Here is a 26,897-nt window from a genome sequence, read left to right as displayed (position 1 = left end):
GGGCAATGAAACTAGACATAAAAAGGCGAGGCTCGAAAGGTAATTGTCAAAACGCACTCCACGTTTATAGAGCGGTTGGGTGGGCCCGGTGGACTTGTTCTAGGAACATTTCAAAAAAATAAACATTGAACGCGGAACTTCACGGGCAGGCAAGGTACCGAGACCGCTCCCCCGGGACTAAAGGAGGCAGGGGCTGTGGTGTTTTCTCCTTGGAACCAGCGGGGCGTGGGGCTGGAGGCGCGGGAGGCGGCGCGGTAGGCGGCGCGGGCCCAGCGCTCGCGCCGGCGGGGCCGGGAATTTGGAGAGGATCCCTGGTAGCGCAGCCGCGGCGGGAGCGGTGGCGCGCGCAAGTGCGCGTGTGAGCGAGCTAGAGAGCAGGCGGGCGGGCGAGTGCGCCGGGTATTGGCAGCTGAGGAGTGGAGGCTGGGCGGCTCCGACTCCCTGACGCCAGCGCGACCAGATCAATCCAGGCTCCGGGAGCGAGCGAGTGTGCGAGCGAGCGGGCGGGCGGGAGGAGGAAGGAGAGGCCGAGCCGCTGAGCCCGGGCCGAGGCGCGGGGAGGGACCCTGCGAGCGCAGCGCCCGGCCGGCCGGACCGGGGCCGCGGGGGACCCCGCTCGCCCGGCCAACTCGTGCGCCCGCGTGGACAGGCGCGCAGCCAACCCGGTAAAACGAAACAGACCCGAACCCAACTTTCCCCTCCGTCGCGTCCTCGCCCTCCCCTCGGCGCTCCGGGCTTCCCAGCGCCGCCGCCGCTGCCGCCGCGGGCTGGGGCGGGCGCGGGCCGGCCGGGTGGCCACGATCGCGCGCGGGGTCGGCGGCGCGGGCTGCGGCGGGGAGGGGGCTCTTCCCCGCGTGGGGCGGACCGGGAATTTCCCCCCCCCTCCCATGATGGCGCCTCCCGGCCGCTCGGAGGAGCAAGCCTTACACCTCCTCCTCTCCTCGCGCCTGGCCAGCCGGGCAAGGCTCGCGCCCGTGTGCCCCCCGCGTCTTTGTTGGGTCTGCGGTGGGGAAGCCGCGTTCCTCGGTCCCCGGCCCTGCCTGCGGCCGGCCCTCCGCGGCCACCCTCCGCCTCCGCCCGCCGCCCGTTTCCCTTTCCCTTCCTGCAGCCGAGCCTGGGCCGTCGGCGCGGCCCGCGGGCCCATTGTGTCCCGCGCCGGCCCGGGCGACCCCTGCGGGAGTCGGAGGGCGGTCGCCGGCGCTGCCCTCTCCGCGGAGCGGGGCTGTTGTAAAGGGGACACCCGGTGCCCTGGGTCCTTCTGCGTCCGGCTCCTTCTTGTGCCCCCTACCAGCGTCTTGGGGGTCGAGGTCAAGGAAAGTTCGTAGTGAAATTCCCTCTCAATTATTCAAAGGTTTGGCGGCGGCGGCGCGCGTATTTTTTTTTTTTTTTTCTCTTCCGCCTACACCCCCCGGAGTCTCCGAGTGTCGTCTTATTCCTTTCCCTTTCCCGGATTCGATTGCCTCACTGCATGTGTATTTGTGAGTTCGCTGTGCAGCAACTGTTCATTTACTCTGCGCCCGGTCTTTGTTAGTGTTTCTCGGGGTTGTTTCTGCAGGAAGGGGGGGGGGTGTTGGGTGTGAGAGAGACAGACGTGGGCTTGTTTTTCTAGTTGCTTAATAAATATGAAGGCTTCCAGGGAGAGCGTTTGCCTGATGTACTTTGGGAAGGGAGGGGGAACAAATGCCTGCCGGATCTTACAACTACAGTAGCTGCGGCTTTTGTTTATTTTGCGGCGCGGACGATGTTTCAGTGCACTTGCAAGGTCCCCGGCCGGGCGCTTCCCTTCTGAAAATCGAGGCGCGTCTCCGAACCCTCTCCCGAGAAAACATCGTTGTCGTGAGTGCCGTGACAGCCGGCCTCTTGCTTTCCCCTGAGGTTCTCTTGCTGAAATTTCAGAGTAGGTGGAATGATACAGAAGTTGCCTGATTTCTGTATGTGCTTCCTCTTACTGAAACTCCTAGCAAGCAGCTCAATCGCAAAATGCCTTTATTTCAGAACGTTTCTCGCTTTCATTACCTGCCGTGGATAACATGCCTGCATTCAGTAGCACAATGAGAAAACTGTTCTCTGCCCATGTTGATTTTTCATCTTGTTTCTCATTACCTCTTGACGCTTTATTGGAGGTAGCTGAGCTGTATTGGAACCACGATTTAAAAAGAATCAGGGCAGAATCAATGTGCACTGCCCCGGGATTTTCAATTAGTATAAATATTTTGCATCAGTGTTAATTCTGATGGAGGTGCCAGGCCTAAATATGCTGTAACTGATTTAAATGTTTGTCCTCCCCTCTCTCTCCCTCTTTCCCATTTGCAGTTATTTGATATTTCTGTGCAGGTGGTGTACATTTGTGTAATATTGCAGTTCTTAGGAAACTGTAACCAGGGTCGTGGGAGATGATTTTCTAGAGGTGGGCGATGTCAGAGCCTCTGGAGGATCCAGGCAGGATCAGGTTTCTTCTGAGGGTAGGGATTTGTCCTTGATTTAGTTTTGACCCCTCCAAGCATAGGTATGTAACCAAATACATTTTTCCTTTTTGCAGTATCCTTTGGTTTTATACCCTTGAAGAGCTGATGACCTTTGCATTTTAGAGAAACGACAGTTTTTAGGCAATTTAAGATATGAACTTCTTACACCTCTTGGAATTTAATTTTTTTTTCTACTAAGTTCATTAAAGCGTTAAGAGGAAGTAAGTCTCATTTTTCCAAATATATTTATTAGTTGAAAACTAAATTGCAGTTTGTAATTTTGATTTCTAGTAAGTCTGGGTTTAGTAACTTGGTTAGAGTGGAAAAAGAATAAACTTGAGTGTAATGAGATGAGTATATTTAAGCTGCAGTCGCCTACATAATCAAGGCCAAGTTGTGTGTGTATAAAAGATCTCATTTGTGTAGTCTTACAAGGCTAATGGAAGCATCATTGAGGCTTTATAAATAATGTAAGTTGTGTATAATGTAGAGTCTCCAGAGACGGCAGAGAAAGCATCATTACCAGCCTTTTCAACCTGCTTGAGATCTTAAATTGATTTACAGCACTGAACTGGTGCAAAATGATACATCAGGATGACATGGGGTCAGCCTGTAAAAGTCTATGATGTCAGCCTATTAGTTCAGTCATCATAATTAAACCATATTACAGGGGCAGCTAAGCAGGAGTCTGGCGTTATCCTTCAGATATGGATGGTACATGGATTTTGTTTATAGTGGGAAGGCCAAACTGGCAAGGAATGCTAGTGTTTCTGAAAAGGGGAAAGGCTTACAGAACTCTGAATTTCTGAAAAAATTGAAGCTAAATTAAGGCATGTCCAGTCTGCATTGTCTAAGTAGCTTTCCATTTGGTAGTGGAGAAACAGATGCTTTGAGGGTGCCGATAAGGACCCTCAAAGCAGCTCTGATCCATGCACTGAATCATGCTTCATGTGAGCTTGAATTTAAGTTGGCCTTAGGGACCTTATAAAATATCAGAGGACCACATATTTCACATCTCTGATCCTTTTATTAACACGGAGTTACACTGTATTGATGCAAACGCTGATACGTTATTTCTTTAAGCATAGTTACCAGGTCTCCACTGGAAACAGAGATACTTGAATTGAACATATAAACAATTCAGGAAAAGAAGATTCTTAGTTTTTGCTTAAATTTCTGGCAGTCCTTATTCAATTTATGGGTCATCTAGGGCTGTGCTGTCCAATTAGGTAGCCATAATCATGTGTGGGTATTTAGGTTGAAATTAATTAAAATTAAATTAAAATAAAAATTCATCTCAGTAGCACTAGCCACAGTTCACGTGCTCAGTAGCTAATGTGGCTAGTGGCTACCACCTTGGAGAATGTATACATAGAACATTCCCATCATCACAGAAGGTTCTATTGGGCAGTGCCGCTCTAGACCGTTCGCCTCTGCTCATCCACACTTTCTACTCACCTTTCAGCTGCTTCTCTACTTGGTACCTCTGTGGATGAGTTTGTGAGGTCGAAGGGAGAAAGAAATATGTCACTTAATTTTGCTGCTTCCTAGTTGCTCTTGGTTAAAAGAGTTTGGAAGTGACAGTTGAAGCTACTGCATAAAACAAGGTTGACTTTTCTGTCAATCATATTTATCATTGGTGTCATGGCTTCTAATTTGATTTAGAGCTTTGGGTAGGAGAAATAGTTGTAGCTGATTTTTTTTCTGTGTCCTTGTCTTTAATACTCATATCTCATTTAAGCATCAAAACTTCCCTAAGTACTGTCGTTGTCACCTTTTTACAGGTAAGGAAACTGAGTTCTGAGTGATTCATTGTCTTGCCTCAGGCTACGTTACTAGTGATTATATTCTTAGCCATGAAGTGAACAAGGCAAGCTCACTCTAGAGCCTCACTTTTCTAAAAAATTAATTAATTAATTTTTGTCTGCGTTGGGTCTTCGTTGCTGCACGCGGGCTTTCTCTAGTTGCGGCGAGCAGGGGCTACTCTTCATTGCAGTGCGCGGGCTTCTCATTGAGGTGGCTTCTCTTGTTGCGGAGCACGGGCTCTAGGCGCACGGGCTTCAGTAGTCGCGGTGCGTGGGCTCTAGAGCGCAGGCTCAGTAGTTGTGGTGCAGAGGCTTAGTTGCTCTGCGGCATGTGGGCTCTTGTCAGACCTGGGCTCGAATCCGTGTTCCCTGCATTGGCAGGCAGATTCTTAACCACTGCACCACCAGGGAAGTCCCCTCACTTTTATATATATATATATATATATATATATATATATATATATCTAGAATACCTGAATAATCATTGTTCTGCTGGGCTTTATTATTCTGGTATAGACATGACTTTGCTTTTATTTTTTAGTCTTTTAGACAACTTTGCCTTCTATTGTGCTTTTCTGGGCCATCTTCTGTTGTCTTCCTTTAAGTGCTTAAGAAAGGAAACATAATGTTAACACCTCTCTAAGCAGAACATAATTGGAAGACTAAATCTGACATAAAAGTAATGCATTTCAAAGCCAAATTGGTTTTATCTCTGCTTTTCTGGATAATTCCTGTCACTTTCCCCTTGCTTTTTTCTTGTATTATCACAAGCTGATGGTACTAAAAAAGAAAGTTCTAGTAGTTCAGTTTATCTCATTAAAATTAGTCTTCTTTAGCTGGTAAACACTGCACCTTGAGATGCAAATAGTTCATTGCAAATTCCTTGGAATTTCTTTTTTTACATTTATGTCTATTTTTGTATAGTCTTACAGTTCAGTCATTTTTATTTTTATTTTTTTTCGTCAGGGCTATTTAAGAATTTGATGAAACCCTGGATCCCCTATCACGCTCCCATCCTCCAATCCGAAAATGCTTATATGCCCTGAAGCTTGTGTGTGCACAGAAGTACCCAAATTTCAGGTGAAGGACATCCATGGGACTGCCTTGCCAAGTGTATAAGTTTATAAACACTGATTTGTAATTTCCTTTACAAAGAATAGAGATATTGAGTGTTAAAAGCTACTTTGATGTTCCTATCAAGTTGAGCAATCCGAGGCCCAGGGAAGATAGCGGACTTGCCTGAAGTCACCCATCCAGTGATTGGAGGAGGGAAAGCCTGCACCTGGATCACTGTCACCGTCAAGTTCCCATTTGTTTGTTTTTTCCTTCCTCACTTGCTGTGCTCCTGGGCCTTTGGTCTGAGCATATCCAGTGTTAATTGGGGAGGGGAGGAAAGGAGAATTTTTTGGCATGATGTTAACTTTTTGTACCCAAACATTATTTGAGCTGAGTATGAATCAAGTCTGACAACCTCAGATGTTCTTTACAGATTAAAATTGATTTTTTTTTTTTTTTTTTAATTTTAGAGATGGAAAAGAAACGCCTTATGCCTGATTTAGTCAATGGGACCTTACTAGAAAATGGTAGATCCGAGATTCTACAAAGTTCAAATTAAATCAGGCAAGTCTGCTGTACAAATCTCCTCGTTTGGCTCTCAAAAACAAATCATATTCCTAACCAAAAGTCAGAGATTGGGGTATTTAGGGAAGGAGTTAGGAGGTACTAGGGAGAGAATTGGAAAGGTCTAAGGAGAAAAGGGATAATTTAAATATAAAAATTTAGAAATGAAATATAAAGTTATAAAATGACATTGAGGCTGATGAAGTGTTTTGTGTAATTGTACTTCTGTATGTGGTTTTTCTTTTCTTTGTTAAAAACTTACTATTACCGGTTTATTATGAAAGGATATAACTCAGGAACAGCCAGATGGAAGAGATGCACAGGGCAAGGTATGAGGGAAGGGCGCCATGAGCTCCATGCCCTCTCCAGGCGCCCCACCCGCATAGCACCTTGATGTGTTCACCAGCCTGGAGGCTCTGGTCTTAATTTTTGGTACCAAGATTAGCAGGAAGTGCTTTGGTAACAAATGGAGGCATCTCCGTTTTGCCTCGAACTGAAATCTCTTGACTCTTTATCCCCCTTTTCTGCTGTTACGTCGTATTGCAACTATTTAGGCTAATCTGGTGACCTGTCATCTGATTTGCTGCAAAAATACCTGAAGTATTTTTAATACTTCTGGAGTTACTGCCTTTAAAAAAAAACAAAAAAAAAAAACTAAGTTGCATGAATGTACTTACTTAAAATCTAAGTCAAAATCTTCACTATGGTGTTCATTATTAAAATAATGTCAGTTTTAGAGAGGTACTACTAGTCCTAGGCAAAAAAGTAACATTTACAGCTATTGCTGGCTGATTTGCAGAAATGAGCGGGCCCTGTAGAACATTCATTTGCATAAGGAAAGCTGTCTTTCAGATGGGAAAAGCCAATCTTTCAAAAACAGTTCAACTCCAATGACTGCTTCGGGCTTTTAGGCTGATACTGGGAACTGCAGTATTTGTGCAGTTTAATCTAACATCTTTGTGATTTTTTAAAAATTAATTTATTATTTTATTTTTGGCTGCGTTGGGTCTTCGTTGCTGCGCGCGGGCTTTCTCTAGCTGTGGCGAGCGGGGGCTCCTCTTCGTTGTGGTGCGCGGTCTTCTCATTGCGGTGGCTTCTCGTTGCAGAGCACGGGCTCTAGGTGCGCGGGCTTCAGTAATTGTGGCATGCAGACTCAGTAGTTGTGGCGCATGGGCTTAGTTGCTCCGCGGCATGTGGGATCTTCCTGGATGAGGGCTCGAACCCGTGTCCCCTGCATTGGCAGGTGGATTCTTAACCGCTGCGCCACCAGGGAAGCCCCCTGTGATTTTTTTAATAAGCTAAAATCAGAACTTTAGAGAACATTCCCTCTTGAAGATAAAGCATCAAACTCTCTAAGGTTTGAGGGAATCCATACCTGGCAATTCTCCCAAATCTCTCTGCTTGGTTCCTAGTGTTCACATAGGAGCCTTATATAGAACCCAGGTCTATGGCTGGTGGATTGATTTCTTAACTAATTTTCTTTGAGACAAGCCTGGATTTCAAGGAACACATACAACATACACAGCAGTTACTTATGCATCTATATGCTTTTGAGCTCACGGTGAAAATAAATATTCACTATGTCATGTTTGCGAAAAGGAGGATAGAGGGGTCTAGCTTTTGATTCAAAAATATATTTATACGTGTAATTTTTTAATGCTTTATTTGTAGTTTCCCCTTAATTTTAGGGCAGCTGCACTATATTTTTTCCTACAATTCCAGATAGTTAGGGTATAGTTACTCAAACTATTCATTTTCCTCTCCGTGTCTATCTTTTGTGGTTTCTTTGCGGTGTGCTTATGCAAAGTGGAAGTATTTCAGACCTTTATAGTTTTTTTCTTTCAGTTTCGAATACCACAAGAAGAAAAGGGAACTCATTATCTTTCAAGTATTATAATTAGGCATTAAATTAAGTCATTAGTTAGCTAAATGCAAGATCTTTTGTTTAGATTGAAGGAAAACATGTCTTTTTAATGGAGGAGAGGGGTATTAAATATCTCCTTATTTGATCATTTTGATGCAGTGTGGTAATGAGCATATGCTTCACTTAGTGAATCTGTTAGTTCAGAGTGGCTCAGTACTTAGTGAGGAGACCCACAAAAATGAAAAATTAAATGCAACATCACAAGAGTTGTTGCAGGGTAATATAGGGGTAAGTTGTACAGACAGTTCACATGAGGTCCACTGTGATGTGGAAGGATGTGTGGGTTTGCACTGGGAGAAGGAAGAGACATGTGGGCAGAGTAGCGGCGTGGAAGACTCAAGGTGACAGGAGCAGCGCTGTCCGATGGAACTCTCTGCAGTGATGGAAATGCGCTGTATCTGTGCGGTCCAGCACTATAGCCACAAGCGGCTGTTGTGCATTTAAAATGTGGCCAGTGTGACTGAGGACTGCATTTTAAATTTTCATTAATTTATGTTTAAATAGCCACCTGTTTAACAATGAGCTATCATGTTGGACAGCACAGATCTGGAGGCCAGTCTGCAGCTCTGACTGACCACAGAGGGTATTCCTGATGTGGTCCCGTGTGGTGAGCTGGGAGAGGTGTTTGGAAAGGTTAAGTTGAGGATGAGGGTTTGAGGACCTCAGCGTGCCAGAATAAGGAAGCACTGGGAAGTCACAGAAGGTGTTTGAACTTGCAGTTTGGGTTGGAGAGGGTAGAGTCCATGTGCCAGGAGATCGATAAGAAAGCGCTTTGAGTTCTCTCTCTCTGATGGGGTGGGTTTTGTGAGTGAAAAGACACCTGGTGGTTATTTGGCTATAGAGTAATGGGAAAGAGGGGTGTCAGTTTATCCTTAAGTTTCCAACCTGAGTGGCTGGAAAATTAATAAAGCCTTTACTTAAGAATAGAGAAGAACTGGTTCTGGAAGGAATAAAAATTGCGTGAATGATAAATTAGAATTGACAGGTTGAATTTAAGGTGGGGTATCTAAGTATTCTACAGGCAAGTTGGAGATACATAACTAAGCTAAAGCCTAGGGGAGGGCTCGGAGCTTTACGTAGATGCCAAGTAGTGATCTGTTGGGAATGATGGTGGAACGTCCGGGAATGGATGGGTATTTGGAGAGGATCATGTACAGAGAAACAGAGAGCTGGTGGGTTGAATCTTCCATTGATGCCCACAATTAGGAAGTGGTAGAAAGGAGAGGCATGTTTGAAGTAGACAAAAGAAGGAACTGAAAGAAAGGTGTGGGGTCAGAGGAAGAAGTTAAACCAGGAAGCCAAGGGAAGAGAGATTCCAGAGGAAGGTTCAAAGGGGGACATGTTATATGGTTCAGGGTGAAGGAGAGAAGGTCAGGGTAATCAAGTGAATGCAGCTGAGGTGAAGAGACTGAGTATATTAAGAAATAAGAAACAGAGTCTTCTATGCCCTCGAGTGATTTACGTTTCAAAATTGATGAGACGACTTCTTATTTGAAGGTTGAGGGAAAGAAGTTAATGGACAGAAAGCAATCAGAGATGAGATGACGGAGTTAGTGATCTGGAGCACAGGTGACAAAATATTAGTCATGGTAAGGAGGGAGATTGTCTGAGAAGGAAGCAGAATGGGGTCCGAGAGAGGAAAGCGGATGGCACAGAGCTCATGTCAGCTTGCGCTGGTTTTCCCAGTAGTGTCGGAGGCAAGTCAGTCCCTTCATTGGGATGGTGAGCCGGGAGAATCAGAAAATGGTGCTGGCAGTTTAAGAATAACGGAGAAGGTTTGGAAGAACCATTGTAGGTGATGTGCCAGGAAATCTATGGCGAATTCAGAGGCTGAGCAGTCGGAGGAAGCCTGGGGTGAGGTTTGACGCGGCTGTAGAGTAGACTAGTAATTGCTGCTTTTTAGTGTAACTTGGTGCCTGAAAGTAAGCTTGGAGAGGAATGTTGGCAGAGATGATTCTGGCTGACGGATAGAAAATAGGCTAAGAAATGAGGTTCTAGAGTCAGGTTGCCTGGGTTTAAGTCCCAGCCCCCAACACTGACTTGCTTTTTTATAACTTTGGGAAAGCTGCCATTAACTTTTTTTTTTCTAATTTTTTTAAATTGAACTATAGTTGATTTACAATGTTGTGACCATTAATTTTTTTTTTTTTTTTTTTTTGCGATACGCGGGCCTCTCACTGTTGTGGCCTCTCCCGCTGCGGAGCACAGGCTCCGGACGCGCAGACTCAGCGGCCATGGCTCACGGGCCCAGCCACTCCGCGGCACGTGGGATCCTCCCGGACCGGGGCACGAACCCGCGTCCCCTGCATCGGCAGGCGGACTCTCAACCACTGCGCCACCAGGGAAGCCCCGACCATTAACTTTTTGAACCTCACTTTCCTCATCTGAAAAATAGAGATAATGGTATCAGCCTCAGGATTGATAGAAAGACGAGATGAGTTATCCTTCCATATTTCATCTAAGATGCTGTTAATCATAAGATGTTATTTCATGTACTACTGAGGAAAAAACCATCATTTAGGCACAACATACCACTGACTGTAAATTTCCTGGTTAGGAGAGGGTACATCTTGCAGTCAGTGAAGTACAGGATACATAAAGGACTTAGCCTAGGACCTGGCACATAATTAGCATTTGGAAAATGTTAGCTATTTAATATTTGTACTCTACAATGTGATTGTAGAGTCTAGAACGTTAATGAGAGCAATATCGAATCCAACCTAGATAAGGGGTTACAGGTTATAAGGAGTCTAATGGATTAAATGAACTGAGAAGGGTTAAGCAATGGGAATCCTGATAATGAAATTGTGGAATATCAAGTTTGGGAATTTGTAGATGGAGCGTTTCCCTGACAATGCCAGCTAAAGTTTTTTAAGAAAAGTATAGTAATTGAACTAAGAGAAGAATGCCCTTTATTGATTTTAAAAAGCTACTTAAAGTTGCCCAGAGCTTTTAAAAGTAAGTATTGTGAATTTATCTATGGATTTTTCTTACACTATTCATTAGTGTTAAAAAAATTTTTTTTCATGAGAGAATACACACTCAGTGAAGAAAGTTTCCGGCGTGGATTCTGGTGATAGTGTCAGAAGGAAAGGGGGAGATGGATTCTCGATTATCATTGATTGAGTGAATTGTCATTTTCAAGAGATGGGGGTATGGGGGCGGGGGTAGTACTAATAGCTGCCTGTAGAGCTCTTTTGTTTTTGTTTTTGTTTTTGTTTTGGCCACGCTGTGCAGCATGTGGGATCTTAGTTCCCCCACCAGGGATCGAACCCGTGCCCCCTCCGTTGGGAGTGTGGAGTCTTAACCACTGGACCACCAGGGAAGTCCCTGTAGAGCTCTTTTAAACATGGCTCAGAAAGCAGAAACCATAAAGGAAAAATTTATAGATTTGACAACATTTATGTGACCAAACACACACTCTTGAATGACCACACACAAAAATACAACCGTTCAAATTTGCAGCAAGTTACTCTTCTTGTAAAAAACTTTTTAAATCAATAGGAAATTCCACCCCTACAGAAAAATTGGTACATGGACCTGGAGAGTATCATACTAGGTGAAGTCAGGCAGACAAAGACAAGTATCATAGGATATCACTTATAGGTGGAATCTAAAAACATGATACAATGAACTTATTTACAAAAGACTCACAGACGTAGAAAACAAATTTATGGTCACCAAGGGGGAAAGCAGGGGAGGGATGAACTTGGGATTAACAGATACACACTACTCTATGTAAAATAGATAAACTACAAGGATCTACTGTATAGCACAGGGAACTATACTTAATATCTTGGAATAACCTATAATGGAAAAGAATCTGAAAAAGAATGTGTGTGTGTGTGTGTGTGTGTGTGTGTGTGTGTGTGTACATACACCTGAAACGTAAATCAAGTATGCTTCAATTAAAAATAAATAAATGAAATTCTGGGCTCCTAAAAAAAATTGGTAAAGGACAGGAACAATTCACAAATGAATGAAATGCAAACTACTAATAGCCATGAACTGTTCTGCCGTGTCCTGGATGAGACTCTTCACTGGAATGGGGATGATGTCTTCTCTTTTACTTTATTGTATCATTCTTTGTGGAGCAGGAAGGATCAGTCTGGGGAAATTGGGCTTTTCTCACTGAAGGAAGGGAAGCCAAAATTTCCCTGCCTCCTAAGAGAAACTGGGGTCACAAGGAGGTACACAATGAATGTAAGCTGGAGTTATAAGAGACAGGCCATCTCCATCCCATTTCCTTGATGTTGCCCCACTACCCTCATGACATTGGGCTAGGAGTCTCCTCATTGGAATGTGAGGTGTTCCCAGCGCTTTAGGGGCTCTCAGGTTCTCAGGCTCTCAGAACGCAGGTTCTCAACCACCTGGCATGATGGGTGAACTTTTTTTTTTTTTTTTTGCGGTACGCGGGCCTCCTACTGCCGTGGCCTCTCCCGCCGCGGAGCACAGGCTCCGGATGCGCAGGCTCAGCGGCCATGGCTCACGGGCCCAGCCGCTCCGCGGCATGCGGGATCCTCCCGGACCGGGGCACGAACCCGCGTCCCCTGCATCAGCAGGCGGACTCCCAACCTATCAGTGAACTTTTAAGGATACCAGTGCTCCACAGAGCACATCGAAATGGGCCTCTTGCTCTCCCACCTGAGTTGCAGTATTAGATTTGATTTGTAGTGGCGTTTTCTTATTCATATGAGACAGTGATGGCCTTAGAACATGGTTTTTCTTATTGAGCTAGACTGGTTCATAAGGTATTGAAATAAGAAGTTCTCCCACATAGTAAAACCTCTTATAAAGTGAAGAAAATTTGAAGTTAGGCATTAGCATTTGATTTCCCAGATTGTCTCTTAAGGGTAATAGTTAAGGTCATGGGCGTAAGAAAGGCTTCTCATGTGCTGCCCGTAAGGTGGTTATTGGTAGGGTCCTTACCTAACCGAAGTACACTCAGTCTTACCTCAGCCTTGAGTTTTTACCTGGCCACTCGACAGAAGAGGATTCAGCAGCATCTTCTGACCCACCATCTCCTCTCTCTTAAGTGATCTGCAAATATTTCAGAGTTGGGGGGAAAAAAAAGGCTTTTGAATTTCACCCACAGTCTTACCACGAATTTTAGCCACAGGCCAGTTACCCCCACCTCTTCTTTCGTTAAGTCCTTTCAGAGGACAGTGCCTGGGAGTAGGGGGCCGGAACTGGTATGCATTGGTCAGAGCCATCCTTCAAACTCATTAAGCAAAGTTGGGGAGGGAGGATGAATGCCGGCAACACGAGTCTAAATTTTATCAAAAAGGGTCCCTAATTTTATGGGTAGCTTTGTGTGGAAGGGAGTGGTAATGCTACAGTGAGTGTTGCTTTAGGAATTACACCTTTAGCCCTGTGACAGCTCAGCACAGCTGCCTGTACATAGCTTGCCATCCCATCTGTTACGGCTTCCTGTTTTGCTTTGTGTCCGTTGCTGGCTTTGCAGTCTGCATAATTAATAACAACCTCTTTATTTTCCCAGTGTTCATGTTTGTGTGCTCAGGACTTCTATTCAGTTTGTTCAATCTCGAGAGAACGAGAGAATGTTTGATTGGTTTCAAATGGCCTTCTGTTAAACTGTGAGCAAAATTAATTTGATTACCCTTGAAATGATTGGCATCCAAGCTGTATTTATAGCATTTATTTGCATGGAAACACTGAAGAGTTCTGTCTTGTCATACTGTGCAGGCTGAGATGTTGATCTGTATTCCAGGAAAGCCTCCATTAAAATCGGTGCATCCTCACTGAGCAGTTCTGCTTTTTGTTGAGCCAGTATTAATCAATTCAGCAAATGTTTCATGCATCCAGTGCTGGGCTCTGTTTCGGGGAGGGAGAGAGAAACATCTAAGTCAGTTTTTGCTCTGCAGAAGCAATCTTACTGGTAAGAGGAGACTATGATTATATGAAAAGCTAAATAACAAGCCATCGTTATTCATGTTATAGCGTCTTATTTTGAGTGTATTTCTTCAGTAATTGGGATAGCCTTTCAGAATCAAGGGATTAGGAAAGAAATCTAATGTAGTTGGTAGAGCTCCTGCACTGTGCCCACCTCCAGCTTAGTGGATTCTTTCAGCAAGTTTTTGAGCATCTCTACGTATATTTCTGTTCATAGTGTCTCTTACAGAGCTTGATAAAGTTGGGATAAGGGGTCATAAATGTAGGATTTGCACTGAGATTGTAACTTTGAGGAAAAATGCAAACGTGCTTGTCTAATGCAGCTTCTGTTTTAATAGCTTTTACTACAGTTATCTTATTCATTCTTTAGACTGAGTTCCTTGAGGGTATGTGGACAGTATCTTTCCGATCTTGATGTTAGCACAGTGGTTCTCACTTTGCACATCAGAATCCTGTGAATGACAACCACCGCAGAAATGCCAGGGCCCGCCCCTGGGGGGGCTCTGATTCCAGGGTTTTGGTTGGGGAGCTTTTAAAGAAGCACCACAGGTGAGTCTAATGTACAACAGCATTGAGAGCTGTCGGCTTGACACATGGTAGTGATGAGTGAATTTTTTCATTTTGATGTGTTTAAAATCATGTCGGGAAATAGGACGTGTGGTATGCTGTAGGTCTGTTGTGAATATGAACTATGTCTTTGATATCCAGCAGCACTTGGTGCCGGGTGATACCTGTTCTAGGTGCTCCAGACGACCCAGGTAGTTCTGAGGGTTAACTTTTGCTCCCCCTTTTTTAATTTGAGGAGAGAAGAGATAGAAAGAAAGGATATGTGTGTTTGAGAGCTTTTGCTTTTCCCTTCTTGAAGGAGTCAGCAATTCCTTGTGTCCTAGAAGTAGAGCTAATAAATAAAGCTGTTGCGACCTGGGGCACCAAGAGCACAAAGAGAAAAGGAGAGAAGAGTGTTAGCAGAGGTTATCCGGCAGAGTCTGGAGGAGTGTTTGGGTGTCACAGCTGGGGGGAGGGCAGGGCTGTTTCCGCCAGCAAGGTTGCTGCCAAATGTCCTGTAATGCCGAGGTTGAGAAACCCTGGAATAGGGGATTGAGAAACCCTGGAATAGGGGATAAGGAAGGAGACTGGAAGGCAGATAGGATACTGAAGTGGTCATGTCACAGATGGCTGTTTCTGCCACACCCGTATGCCGTTTGCTATGTTATCCCCTCTCCCAAATCCTCTAGAGTCAAGAGCACTGTTTTTTGCCCTTATCTGTAGATAGGATTGTGACTGCCAGCTGTGTATGAGCCATTAAAAATGAACATTTTAATATTTTACCTATAATAAAATATACTTGAAAGAGTCCTTCAGTTATTTTCCATCTGTACATTTGCTTGAATGGGACAGTATTAATTCACACGCAAAAAAATAAGCCAGTAATTTTTGTTCTGTTTTGCTTACGTTTTCAGTAAAGGATACTAAGAACCATCAATAAAACAGGGAAAAAAAACATTAAAAAAATAAACCCAGTAAAGCAATCAATCAATCCATCTCTGAGAGAACCAGAATAAAAGGAAAATTTCCCATCTTAACAAAGGCTATCTACTAAAATCTTACTTTTTAAACTGCTGTTTCTTACAGCATCATTTATAAAGGAGGCGTTTGAGGCGGCGCAAGTGTCTCCCTTTTAGGAATGGATAAGAAAATACAGTCTATACGTCTTTTTTTTTTTTAAACCACTACACAGTAACTGGTAGAAATAGACTAGATTTTAAAAAAAGAACAATCAGTGGGAATGTAAAGAAAATTAATTTCTTAAAAGGAGTTTAATTTTAATATTCCACAGCCTCATCATAAGAAAAGAGTATTAAGAGTTGAACACATACCGTGGGCTGTTGGTGTGAGGTAATGGTGCCAATTTCCTTGTGTCTTTGTTCAGTTATCGCTTACAACTACTTATCCCTATTCTAGGCTGTTTAGATGAAAATGAATTTAATTTTGTCATCGCTGCCCTGATAAAACTCTTGGTTTTTTCATGTTCTAGGAAAGTGGCAAGATGCCAAGAAGGAAAGCAACAATGAAAACAAAAATAAGTTGGGGAGAGAAGGAACCAGGGGGATTAAAGTAAAACCATAAGCACATCCTTGCTTGTCAGTCCCTCTACTTTATGCATGAGACAAAGGAGGAGGTTATTTAGGAGAAGCAGGGTGATGGAGGGGTTGCCTTGGCAAGCCCTTAACCTTTCTGCACCACGGTTTCATCATCTCTAAAACAGTCTCTACATCACAGGACTCCCATAAGGATTAGAGAGAGTGAATAGGTGTAAAGTGCTCAGCACAGTGTTTGGTGTTTCATTGTGGTGGTGATGGTGATGATGATGACGATATGAGAATGATTTTTTATTCCCTCTGAATACTTGAGCTGTGTTGGAAACTGACAGAGACCATGGATACACTCTTGCGCGATGTCTCCCATAGAGCCACCTGCGTGACAGCCCTCTCTCCCTTTGAAGTGGGTGGTGATGAAGCTGAGAGTTTATGGAGTCCTCAAACTGGGGTGTTTCAGACGTTCTGTAAAGACTGTTGCCAATAGAATGAATTTCCAGAGGAGGATAGAGTGATTTATGTGACAAAATATGTTTTTAAGTTTTTATAACGTAATAAAACCATTACAGTTAAGTCTCTGTCATCCACGTATAGATTTTCCACAGCAGTATTTGAATCCTGAGCAGGCATTTCTTTAGAATTTACTACATTCTCCGAGTATATAACAGTTTTATGGTTAGTGTAAGCAACATGTGGTAAGGAATTAAAAGCGTTCTTTGATAAAAGCATAATACATATTCGAAAAGCAATGGTTACGTTTTATTAAGGCTGCTTTGGATTATCCATTCTGTGGTTCGTCCCCACTGACGCAAGTGGTTGACAGTCAGCTGGACTCGTTTGGATTTCCACGTCAGGGTAGGCAGCACAAAGCCCCAGATGCACAGGAGATGTAGTTGTGGTAAAGAAATGGCACAGGTTTTTGGCCTCTGTCCCTTAGATAAACAGCCTGAACACGTCCTGTGACTCTATCACGATCAGCCTGATAATGTGGTTCTTCAACCCCCCGCCCCCCATAACGGTGAGCAGGGTGATGCTGGGAACTGTTTCATACCCATTTTCTTCCTACTGCACCTTTGTGTTGGGGATAAGCACTTAAAGTACTGTTCAGTTAAATAGTGAATTGGTGGAGACTAACGCCTCTTAGTAGTTGAACGTACCAAAGGAGGAGAACTTGTGTTCTGAAGCCTTCTAAGGGCACTCTGTTTATTAGGTTTTTCCATCTCGATTGGTCAGTAACTTCACTGAGGGGAGGTTAATGGATAGAAACTGGACTGAACAAGTGATCTGAGGCAGAAGAGACCTAGATCGGTGGTGCTGGTCTCACCTAATTCTCCAGGTGATGCTTGCTTGTCTCCGCAGCGTGGTTTCCCTAACCCAGTGAAAGACGGAGCATCTGCTGCTTTTCACTCTCAGTTGGAGGGAGCTCTCACTGTTCTGGAAGAGGGCTGCTGCTCTTTGTTCAAATTCCTCCTCTGAGGTGGCCAAGCGAATGGAAGTCCAGCTTCGTTTTTGGCAGATTGAGAACAGGATGTCATTGATCATGGAGGAGAGTGAAATCTGGCTGATCTCAATGTTTGTTTTGGTGGTTATGTAAACTTTGATTTTGAGAAGTCATTTTATTCTTCCAGATAACAGATTTACATACTGGAAAAGGGACAGGACCAAATTGCTCTTGAGATATTTGAGTAATACAAAACATTTCTTTGGTAAGAAATTCGTGCCCTGAAAAATTGGAAGGAGATTTGAATTGTTAATGGAAAGGGGACTAGGAACTAGAACGGAGAGGAAACTGAATTTTTTGTTATAATATGCCATTTTGTAAAATTGAATTTTTTGATCATGTGGCTGAATTGTATAATAAAAAAGTACATTCCCACCCATATCATATTCACCCAGCATTAGGTCATATGTCCCAACCCCATACATTGGAATACATTTCTCTGAAAATCCTAGTTCAGTGATAATTCCATTCTGGGCAGAGACACTTTCTATTATTTTTTCCTTCGTCAAACGATAAATCTTGTCACCTGTTGGTCATAATACTGTCTCCCGGAGCCGTGTAGAATAAATCTCTTACCTACTTTCAGTTTTTATTTGTTTTTATTGTTAGAGTCTTAAAATTGAAAACCGTAATTGGTTGTAAATAAAAATGGTCTGCTTTCCTGAACTCCCCTCCTGCCAGCTCACTCCTAAAGGCAACCACTTGTTCAGATTTGTTTATTTCCTTCCAGGCTTTTAAAGGTGTGCATATATTATACACGTGCAGGTTTCGTTTCTATTTGTGTTTTTAAAATGGGATTGTACTATGTGTATGGTTCTCTAGCTTTTTTTAACTGAACAATTACAGTATGGTTTTCTTTCCATGTTAGACATGAAAGGCTGTCCTCCTCCCACCTTTTTTTTGACAGTTACATCATTGTCGGATGTACTATAATTTATTTAATCGTTCCATTATTGTTAGATACCTGGGTTATGTGGAACATGGATGATCTTGAACACAGATCAAACGCATCTGAGGATACTGCTTCCCTTGTAGCTGTTTCTGCGGCTGTTTTCTCTCACCACCCTCATACCACCGGGCCTGCTGGAGGTAGGGGCCTCCTAATTGTCTCCTCCAGACCATTCTCCCACCATCCTCCATGAAAACACCCACCTTTGACCATCCTGTCAGGTTATACCACACTTCCCCTCCTTGTTACTCACTCACTGCCTCACTCCCCACCCTCGACCCTAATTCCTACAGGATTTTAGTGTCTTTATTCCCTTCCTGCTGCTCCTATGATCATTCTCGGTCTACTTCTCCAGTGACCTTTGACCCCAGCTCAGGTACTCAGTCTCATAGGCCCATAATATGGGATTTTGCACTTCTAAAAATTAAACAGATTTCACCAACTTTATGGGTAATTATTTTCCTCATTTACTTAAGCAATAAAGTGTTATTTGTTCATAGCTTACCTTCAGAATATGCAGTAGCTGGGATCTGACCACTTCTACTGGGCTGATCCAAACCTTTATCATCTTTTTTTTTTTTTTTGCGGTACGCGGGCCTCTCACTGCTGTGGCCTCTCCTGTTGTGGAGCACAGGCTCTGGATGCGCAGGCTCAGCGGCCATGGCTCAGGGGCCCAGCCGCTCCGCGGCATGTGGGATCTTCCCGGACCGGGGCACGAACCCGCGTGCCCTGCATGGGCAGGTGGACTCTCAACCACTGCGCCACCAGGGAAGCCCCTAAACCTTTATCATCTTGAGCTGTAACAATTGCCATAGCTTCGTAGCTGGTCTCTTTCCTCCTTCCCACTACTATCACTCTTCCTCCTTCCATGCCTTCAGACAGTTCTCAGCCCAGCCATACCATAGTCAGCCTGTTAAGCTAGAAGTCAGATCACGTTGGCATCTCTGCTCCCAGCTCGTTGCGGTTCTCGTCTCAGTTCAGAGGGAAAGCTACAGAATCCTTGCGGCGTTCCTGTCTGTCTGCTTCGACCTCCCCTCCCCTCGCTCTCTCCATCCCAGTCACGTTGGACTCCTTGCTGCCCCTGGAACATTTCAGGCATATTCTTGCCTCTTGGCCTCTGCCGTTGCTCCCCCTCTGCTTGCGACGTGCTTCCCTAGATATCCACGTGGCTCCGTCCCTCACCTTTTCAGGCTTCTGTTGGAATATCACCTTCTCAGTGAGGCCTTCCCTGCCACAAGAATGTAGGTCTCATGAAGGCATGATCGTTTTTAAAAAGAGAAAAAGCTGTTTCTGTCTCTTGTTCAGCCCTGTGTCCCAGTGCTTAGAATAGCGACTGGCATGTTGTGGGTGTTTGTCGAATGAGTCGAATGACTGTAGTGGTTATCAGCCTTTCTTTTTATCGTTTTCTTTCCTTTTTTTGTACAAAGTTAGAACTTCACTGGACAGACAAAAGCTAGGACACAAACTTTGTTTTTTTTGTATAAACAAAATATTAGAATTAGCTTATTGTGAACCAGCTTTGTAAATATGTTACATTTTTCAGCATGTTATAATTTTCAAATCAACTTTACGTATCCCTATTTAAGGCTGATGCCAGCCCAGCGGGGGGGTAGGTGGTGGAATCAAAATTTCATGGAAGAGCAAATTGAGGCTCAGAGAGGTGTTTTGTTCAGAGAGCAGCTGCTAAGTGGAAAGCTGCTCTTCAGACCTATCTTCTTTCATTCCAAGTGAAGGGCTCCTGCTCTCTCATTTAGAAGCATCTCAAAATGACAGAAACATGGTGGGGGTCTTATTTGAAAGCCTGGAGACTGCCCTGATTGCTTACTCTAGATTTCGCCTGCCATTTGTTTCCATTTGGAAAGCACATAAAATAAATGGTTCACTTTAAAATTCCTGACAATGACAGAGCAACAAGTTTTATTTCTCTCACCTGTGGAGGAAGTGGCCTCCACCCAGTTTTACTGAATTAGGAGGGAAGTGATTTTTTCAAGTGATAAAAAGAAAGAAAATTCCATGCTCTTCCCAGAGGAGGAGTTCAACAATTGGGAGAATGGCGTGAGACCATATGTTGGTTTGTAAAAGGATATAACTTGTAAAGATGTTTCCTTTGATGCCTGTGATGAATATAGATGTGTTTCCCTTCTAGAGGGTCCTGATTAAATTATTCAATTAAGCCCGGAGCTGGAGGATCTAAATATAGGGAGAGGGTTCAGGCTGTCCTGCCTTGTGGGTGTCAGCTCACCCCTACAGATGTGCGTGTTTGTTGTCATAAATAACACCTGCCAGATCAGTGGAGAAGGAGAGATGTTCCAAAAAATGAAATACAGCAGAGTATTTTTCTTTTTTAAATAAAAGGGACAATTTTTTTCCGCCCTTCGGCCTATTCCATTTTCATTTGTGAATTTGGCATTTGAATTACCGATTTTTTTTTTTTTTCTTAACTTGATTCATAGACTTTAGTATCTGTTCTGGTTTCAAGTGTAAATCTGCTACTTACTAGAATATGATCTTGAAACAGTTACTTAACCTCTGATCCTTAGGTTTATTACTAAAACTGAGAGAATGGTATACATCTTGAAAGATTGCTATAAGAAGTCAATACGATCATGTTTGTAAAAACGACCAATATAATCCTTGCATAAGGTAATAGCTCAATTAAAATAATTTCATTTGTTAACGATTGAATCATTCCTCACTGGTCGCTTATGGGAATTTACCGCATTTAGCATGCTTTGCAATCAGTAAAATTGCTATACTACGATAACAATGACTCAAAGCGAAGAGTTTTTTCTAAGAGACGACTGTATACTTTTTCCGCTTATAGTCTGTACAGTTGAACTTGCAAACGTCCCTGCTCTGCAGTTCCCAGTGTTTGAGGAGTAAGCACTTGCGAGCCAAATGAGTCTATACAATTTTTGAGTTGAGGTGACTGCAGACGAGATTTATCAGAGTGAGGCCTTTAGGACCTGGATGTCTTGAAAGGCTACCACGTGCTGAAGGACAGCTTTCCATTACAAGCATGAATTCGAGAACAGGGATTCAGGGGGATTAAGGAATGTTATACAACTTCTAGAGAAGTGGTAAGGAGATGTAGCAATAAGCCAAGCTTGTTTGTTGATGTTGAGGACAGCAAGAAAACTTTTAAGTGTCTCCAGTCTACTTTAACTAAACAAGTAATCTCGTGAAACAGAACAGAACTGACACTTGTTACTCTATAAGGGAAGCTCTGTGACTAAGAAAAATTGACCAGGTGCCCTGTCAGCAGCCAGAATTTGTCAGGATGGAAGGACTTGTGTATGCAGAGCAGAACCAGAAAGAGTTCTTGTCTTGAAGAATTTTCTAACACAACGAATATATATTAAATAGCATACTTGGTGCAACTAAACGCATAAACTACGGCCCTGTCCTTAGAGATGCATCTAAGTGCGACATCCCTAAATTCCTTGCTTCATTGTCATCAAGGGGATGCTGCCTTTGGTAGAAATGTCACCGCTCACGATGAACTTCCAACTGGTAGGTGGTGAGCTCTTCTTTTTGATTCCTAAGATTCCTACTCACTTAACACTGTTGAGAGACCACATCACGGCAGCCCTTGCCAGCATGTCCCTCAGGTCACACCTGAGAGACTGGTAGACCGGCTGTTAGCGCCTGTGTTTTAAAGGCACCGGTACCTGCGTGACTTCATTATGCAAAATAGCTTTCAAGAGCTGGTCCACTCTTCCACCTTCACCCCCTAGTTTCTCCAGACTTGGAAAATTAACCTTGAAAACAATTTTTTAATGAAAAAGAGGCAAACTAGCTATTCTGTGTCATCAAACTGACATTTGGAAAGTTGGGAAATGTTTGGAAGTAACCGAAACAAGGCTTTATAGTAAGAGGCTCAGAACAGTGAAGTCCGCCTTCTGAATGTTTGTGACGGCAGGACTTTGCTGTAAGACCAGCAGAATTCTGCGATTGCCAGTGGATCTTTTTTTTTTTGTAAAAAGTATTATTTAAAAACTGTTTTCTAATTTAAAAATTTTTTTTCAAATTCCTTTCCCATTTAGGTTATTACAGAATATTGATTGAGCACAGTTCCCTCTGTAATACAGTTAGGTCCTTGTAGGTTATCCATTTTAAACACTGCAGTCTGTACATGTCAATCCCAGACTCCCAATCTGTCCCTACCCGCCAGTGGATCTTCGTATCACTGTCTTGTGTAGGGACTTGGTTTAAATATATTTTCTTTTTCTGAGGATTCAATCAGAGTAGAGTTCCTGTTAGCCCAACTTCTCAGCAAAGAAGTAGGTAGTTTAAAAAGCGCTTTCAAGTCTGTAAAGGAAATGGAGAGAGGTTTTATTCATCCTCACTTTCTTCTTGTTCTAGGATTTTTTTCCCCCTTTATTTTGGTTAGTGGTGAGCTTTATTTAGCTACATTTGACCCGTTTGAAATTGAGAAATGTTGAGTGAAGGTCCAGGGCTAACTGCTAGTTTAAAACAGAAAAAGGAAATGCAGAGGGACTTCACCTGTTTTCTCCTTCAAGACAAGTATCTCAAAGCCAAATGAGTTCCTAATTGCAGTAACCGGGGAATAGAAACATTTGAACAGGTTATTTGTTGAAACGACGTCACAGAATCACAGACCATCGTTGCTTTGGGATATTTTCTGAGACTGAAATAGCTGGAGAAAACCCATCTGCGTTTTTATTTTCATTGTGATGGCATTATACTTGTGTAGCAAATTTTAACTCTTTTTTCCCCCTGTTTCCCCTGGTATGTTAAGTTTCTGACTCTTTTTGATGTTTTAATTTAGCTAAGCATCTCGGGGGAGGCAAGAGTTCTCATCAGGCCTTGAATCCTATCTGAAATTGGATGTTAGGCTAGATGACACATACCTTTCCACAGAACTAATTAATATTGCCGCCAGTCACTTTATACAACACACCTCTGATGTACTTTACACCTCCATGGCATTCTGGTGAGGTATTTGGTGAAATAATTTAGATACAACTACCGAACTACAGAAATCATATAGTTTGCTCGTGATTTCTCTAAAGCCGCACAGTAGCTCTTCTTTAGGAGCTAGAGTCTTACTTTTTCTGTTTCTTCACAAGATCATCTGTTTAAGAAGAGCTAGTGGTGTAAGTCAGGAAATATGCATACAGTTTATTTAGTTACTTGGAAATACTTGTTTCCCCCGCAAAATGGATCAGGCATTTTTTTACAGAAAGATAATTTTTGTAAAGTTTTCGTTTTTCTTAAGTAACACATCCAACGGTTACACAGTTCCAAAGCGAAGTTAATCAATACCCCTGCGTTTAGTTCCCTAATTCTTTTGATCTTTATGCCTTGATGTTTTACCATTAGAGTTAAGACAGTAATGAACCAAAGAACAAGAAGTTGGGGGTGGGGGAGAGTTGCTTGCTTCATTGACGGTAGACCGTTTATCTCCTTTTTTTTTAAGGTACTAGCAGGGAGTCTTTGATGTTTCTCCCCCCAGTCACTTTTTTGGAGCCTGTATTTCATGCTGATTTTATTGAATCATTTCATTATTCCCTCAGTATTTAAAGGAATCAGTCGTTTTGTCTAGTTCACTGAATTGCGTGCCAGTGCAGGAACTGTAACAGCACTGGTCTGAAGCTGTAGAGGGCGACTGGCCATTGTCTGTCTCCTCTCCTCCTCCTTCTGTTAAAGGTACTTGGTTTGTAGCACTTGGCAACTCCCCCCTCCCGCCTTTTTATTGTGCTTCAGATACAAATTAGAATAATTTCCTTTTAAAACTTTCAGTGGGAATCTGGGATCTGAGGCATGGCAGAGAGTGTATTTTGTTGATATTCGCACAGTTGGATAATTACATGTTTCTTTGCTGGATGAAGATGAAGAAAATGCCGTTGTTGTGCAATTGGCTAACGAGGTTTTCTTTCAGTATAGAGCGAGTCTCACAGCAGTTAAAGGTATTTTACAACTTCTTCCTTTTTTCCTTTTAACATTAAGGAATACCACATAAGCTGCAGAATTCAAGAGCCATGTTGAAAGGAGCATTATAAGTATTCTTCTCATTTGGTTCCGGCATTGCTAATAGAAATCCTTCCCGTGGGCGAGACTCCATAGGGAAAGGGCCTGACTTTAGAACCCTGTTTTAACCTGCATTTTTTTTTTTTTTTTTTTTTTCTTCAGTACGCGGGCCTCTCACTGTTGTGGCCTCTCCCGTTGCGGAGCACAGGCTCCGGACGCGCAGGCTCAGCGGCCACGGCTCACGGGCCCAGCCGCTCCGCGGCATGTGGGATCTTCCCGGAACGGGCACGAACCCATGTCCCCTGTATCGGCAGGCAGACTCTCAACCACTGTGCCACCAGGGAAGCCCTAAACTGCATTTTTATTACTTCCCAAATCGGGTCACATTGTAAATGCAGCCTGATTTATAAGTAGACTTTGTATGTGTCTTGAGTTAATGAATTGAGGTTTTGATTTGTTTTGTTTTTTTGTGTGTAATTTGCAAATATTTGTGTATAGAGGCTTTTAAAATTTTTCAAAGTAACAGTTTTTTATTAAAGAATGTTTGAAAAGTTTTAACAAGTAGGGGAGAGAGAGAGAGAGATTATTACCCTTCCAGACCCAGCCACCGTTACATGCTTTGGTATATTTACATAGTTGTTCATGTTATGTATACCGTTATTTTGGTATATTTACATAGTTGTTCATGCTGTATATACCATTTTACATTCTGCTTAAGGTGTTTTCCCAGTTATTTTTATGAACACAATTTTTTAAGGGTTACGTAATATCCCGTTGAGTGGATTATACTACATCTTACTTATTTTCCAACTTTTAGATACTTCTTTTTTTCCTTATAATAAAGAATGCTCTAATGAAAATCATTATGCAAAAACTTTTTTACCTTTCCAGTGCAGAGTGTTTCCTTAGAGTAAATTTCTAGAAGTGAAGTTGCCAGAACAAAGATCTCCCTATTTTTTAAGGCTTCTAGGGGGTTCTTTACCAGATGAATGCTTTTGCTTCTTTGTCATTTTGAAATGTTTGTATTTGGAGAAGAGGGAAGGAAATCTCTGTTTGCTGACTCATGTTTTTATTTTGTACTTTAAACTGATAACGCCACTTAGCTTTTGACATAAACTAAAGCAGGAAGTACCAAAAGGGGCAGAAAAAGAATGAGTTGCCTTGCCAAGGCCATAGTGTCATGGACACGTTTGAGTTCCTGATGGGAGGTAGGTTACTTGTTTGACTTGAATATAAAAAAATGCTTAACTCAAGTAGGCAAAAATCAGTCATCAGCCTGTATTTTGTTTCATATGCACATTTATATGCAAGAGTTTGTGATCTTGTCACTTTAAAGTTTTTAGTGGCATCAGACCCCCCAACTGGCCCTGTGGTGTTTAGAGAACGTAGGGTTTTTTTTTCATTTTTTGTTCCCTGTGCGGAGAAGCCTTTTGTATTGAGGATATCACTTTAGCTGTCTTTCTAAAACATAAATCTAATCACACTGATGCCCTGATTTAAAGCCTTCCATTTGTCCACAGGATACGATGTGTGACAGGCCCTTCACAGTCTTGCCCTGCCTTTATCAGCCTTGTATCGTCTAACAGCAACCGTGAACCCTAGCATTTCTCTGATGTTGGTGAGAGCAAGTAATTTACAAAAGTGGTTTAAAAGTTGAGGCTCTAGAGCCAGACAACATAGGTTCACTCTGGCCCCACCACTTACAACTGTGCACATGAAACCTCGGACAAGTTATTTAACTTTTCTATTGTATATTTCACTTTCCTTACCTGTAAAATGAGGAAAATAAGAGTGTTCACTAAAAAGGGTTTGTCACAAAGATTAAACTAATTAGTAGATATAAAGTGCTTGGAACAGTGTCTATCAAGTAACGACCACTCAGAATATTAGCTCTGTTGTTTTGCAAAATTCTACTCATCCTTTAATGCTTGTCTGATAGTTCTTCTTTGGGAAAACTTCCTGAAATCCCTGGAATTAACTGTTCTCTCCTTTTCTGCTTTTATTCGTTATCGTTTATACCTGTCGTATAGCTTTTGCACACAGTGTTATTATTGGTTCAGGGTGGGCAAATGCATGGTACAGGGGCCGCCTCTTCTAGTCCTGCACTCAGGGTTCACCTTGCTACAGTCCTGGCATTCCTTCCTGCTGAGGTCTGCACTTGACCCAAGACTCTGCAGTACAGTCCTTTAGCTTGGCATGCAGGGGAACCAGTTTGCTTCAAGAAGAGTTCACTGTTTACACACTGGCTCTTCAGGATGGAGACATCTTTGCTTCCATCCTCTGTGGATACCGTAGGTACTTAGCAGGCACTCAGTGCAGCTTTGCTGAATGAATGTCACTTTGAGCAGTTAAAGCAAAGGTCTGCAATGGTGGTCCTTAATCTCCCCAACTCTCCACATACTTACCTTCTATAACAAACCCATCAGTGCTAGAGTTTGAAACAGCCCCAGGTGATTTTGATATAAAACTCACCCCCTCTATTTGAAAACCATTGACCAAAATATAAAAAAGCAGTTTTTGGAGTTGAAGAAAAGGACATACAGAATAAGAAGAAATGTATTCCTTGTATAAATTGTTGCTAGAGGACAAGGAAAAGAAGTTGTCTTTCTTGTTCTTTGGCACAATTAACC

General features: G+C 42.9%; 1 protein-coding gene across 7 annotated transcripts in view; it reads left to right on the top strand.

Annotated features, from left to right (window-relative positions):
• The first annotated feature begins 329 nt into the window (after window positions 1-329).
• The window catches only part of SMAD1 (SMAD family member 1), a 78,574-nt gene continuing 52,006 nt past the window's right edge, over window positions 330-26,897 (top strand). The window contains exons 1-2 of one of the 7 annotated variants that reach the window (XM_032633081.1): window positions 430-665; window positions 5,797-5,890. The gene's annotated coding sequence lies outside the window, so the exon portion shown is untranslated. Of the gene's footprint in view, window positions 666-1,462; window positions 1,479-5,236; window positions 5,891-18,333; window positions 18,414-21,769; window positions 21,787-25,865; window positions 25,886-26,897 lie in introns of those variants that run through there. The other 6 variants (XM_032633080.1, XM_032633079.1, XM_032633085.1 and 3 more) reach the window with 6 other exon arrangements.

The sequence above is a fragment of the Phocoena sinus genome, chromosome 5 (assembly GCF_008692025.1).
Source record: "Phocoena sinus isolate mPhoSin1 chromosome 5, mPhoSin1.pri, whole genome shotgun sequence".
Classification (NCBI taxonomy): Eukaryota; Metazoa; Chordata; class Mammalia; order Artiodactyla; family Phocoenidae; genus Phocoena; species Phocoena sinus.
The sequence above is the reverse complement of the archived record's forward strand: the minus strand, read 5'-3'. Positions and strand labels throughout refer to the sequence as shown.